Source organism: Salminus brasiliensis, chromosome 20 (assembly GCF_030463535.1).
Source record: "Salminus brasiliensis chromosome 20, fSalBra1.hap2, whole genome shotgun sequence".
NCBI lineage: Eukaryota > Metazoa > Chordata > Actinopteri > Characiformes > Bryconidae > Salminus > Salminus brasiliensis.
In genome coordinates, this window is record NC_132897.1 from 28,400,931 (window position 1) to 28,403,430 (window position 2,500).

The 2,500-nt window shown below is 48.0% G+C and overlaps 1 pseudogene; it reads left to right on the forward strand.

The window, feature by feature from the left end:
• Positions 1 to 2,312: 2,312 nt before the first annotated feature.
• Positions 2,313 to 2,488, forward strand: LOC140542434 (U2 spliceosomal RNA; annotated as a pseudogene).
• Positions 2,489 to 2,500: the final 12 nt, after the last annotated feature.

Sequence of the window (2,500 nt, forward strand, 5' to 3'; positions counted from 1 at the left end):
CGTGATCCACCCGGATCAAGCCTGCGCCGTGCCAGGAAGGAGGATCACCGACAGCCTAGTGTTGGTCAGAGACGCCATCTGTTTTGCGAGAGACAGAAACATTCGGCTCATAGTCCTAAATTTAGACTTTGAAAAAGCCTTCGATCGGGTCTCGCACCAGTACCTGCTCCAGGTACTGCAAAAAATGGGTTTCCCCGGGAGGTTTTTAAAGTGGGTGGGTCTGCTTTACACAGATATAAGCAGTCAAATCTTGGTAAACGGGCACCTCACAAAGGCGATCAGAGTTCGCTCTGGCGTCCGCCAAGGGTGTTCGTTATCCCCGCTCCTGTACGTTGCGTGCATTGAGCCACTGGCGCAGATCTTGAGAAAGGACAAATGGATCAAAGGACTGGACTTGCCAGGCGGACTGACGGCGACCTGTACTTTGTATATGGACGACGTCACGCTTTTATGTTCCGACGTTTTATCGGTCCAAAGAGCACTGGACTTGACTGACTGGTATGGAAGGGCCTCGGGCGCTAAGCTCAATAGGAGCAAGTCCGAGGCCCAGCTCTTTGGACCTTGGGGAAACATAGGCGCTGACCTGGATTTGGATTTTAAAGAAAAAGATATAAAAATTTTAGGAATTAAATTTGACGAAGAGGGTGGCGGACGGGGCAACTGGACTGACTCTCTAGGGAAAGTCAGGCAACGGTTGGGTTTCTGGGGACTAAGACAGTTGACGATGGAGGGCAAGGTTTTAATCATCAAAGCGGTGATTTTACCTTTGCTTTTACTGTTGTGTTCTGTTTTTAGTCCCCCTAGATTTTTTCTTTTAGGTTTGGAGAGAGCGGTGTTTTATTTCCTGTGGGGGTCCAAGTGGGAGAGGCTGAGGAGGGCGGTGATGAAGAAGAGAAAGGAGAATGGAGGAAAAGGGCTCCCAGACCCCCACCTGTTTTTAGGAAGCAAGTTCGCTGCTTTACACATAAAGTATGCGACGAACCCCTCCAGAGACAACAAGACCGCCGCTATGGCAAAGTTCTGGATGGGGTCGTACTTGCGTAGCTTAAAGATTTTACAACTCGATTTAAGAACACCAGTCTCTTTTAATCTTTCTAAAGAATATGATTTTATTAGAAAGTTTTTAAGAAAATATGATTTAGAGAAAGAAGATTTTACTGTTTTAACTAACGCGAAATCTCTTGTCTCTCTTGTGCAGGACCGGGAAGAGGTGAGCCCAGTTCCAGGCCTCACACTAAGTGAGGCCAAGAAAGTTTGGAGGAACGCAGCCCACCCCGCTCTCCAGAACAAGCACAAAGATCTGTCGTGGATGGCGGCCCATGAGATCCTCCCGGTCAGGGCCGTGATGCACTCCCGGGGAATGGCATCCAACCCCACGTGCCCACGGCCTGGGTGTGGCGAACCAGAGACCGTGAGGCACGTGCTCTGGGAGTGCAGCGTGGCGAGGGACCTGTGGGCCATAACCGGTCCCCTGCAATGCCCGAGCCTGCCAGCAGGGGAGGTCCAGCCGTCTGTTTACCGGCTAGCGGTAAACGGGGTGGGCCAGGGCATAGACCGACTACCAGCTGCAGAGTTCACAGCGCTCTGGCTCACCCTTAACGGCGTGAAGGCCGCCCTGTGGACCTCCCGCAACCTGCTGGTGGGGAAACGAGTGACGGTGCCCCTGCACGCTCTATCTGCGCTGGTTACATCATCGCTGCAGGGGACACCGCACGCCGACATTCGGAGGAGGGGACCGGGGTCACACGCAGGGGGGTCCAGACCACCACGGTCGCTGGCTCCCGTAGATGCACCCGGCAAGACCGTAAACAAGAAAGGAGCAGCGGGCACAGGGGAGGATCTCCGCTGAGCCCCGACACTGAAGCACCGCGACTTCTGGGGAGCGAGGTGGTGCCAGCTTGATAGTGGCTCACCCCGGTCCTGCACAAAGAGACTGTTTTAGCAAAGACTTTCAAACTGAACTGATTTTACTTGATGATTATTTATTTGATTATTTATTTATTTATTGATTATTTATTGTCTTATTTATTCCATTTATTTATTTGAACTTGTATAAGCTTTTATTGTAATTGTATTTCACTTTTTAAAAGAAAACCAAACTGGACTTTTACACACACACTCACACACGAAAGCTTTTATTGAATGTTTTTACTGATCTTTGCCCTTAACTGTCTTTTATGTGTAAAAAATGATTTTATGTGTGTATTGGTTTTATGAAATTATTTATAAAGATGAAATATGATTGTAAAAAGAAAAGCTTTTTAAAATGTTGTGAAATGAATGAAATGGAAATTATTTGAAATTGTGACAATAAAACTTTTTTCGAAAGAAAAAATCTGTTCTTATCAGTTTAATATCTGATACGTCCTCTATATGAGGACTATATATTAAATTGATTTTTGAACTCGGGAGTCGGAAGAGGAGCTTGCTCCTTCCGCTCCACGCATCGACCTGGTATTGCAGTACCTCCAGGAACGGTGCACCTCTTTCAGGTAGATAA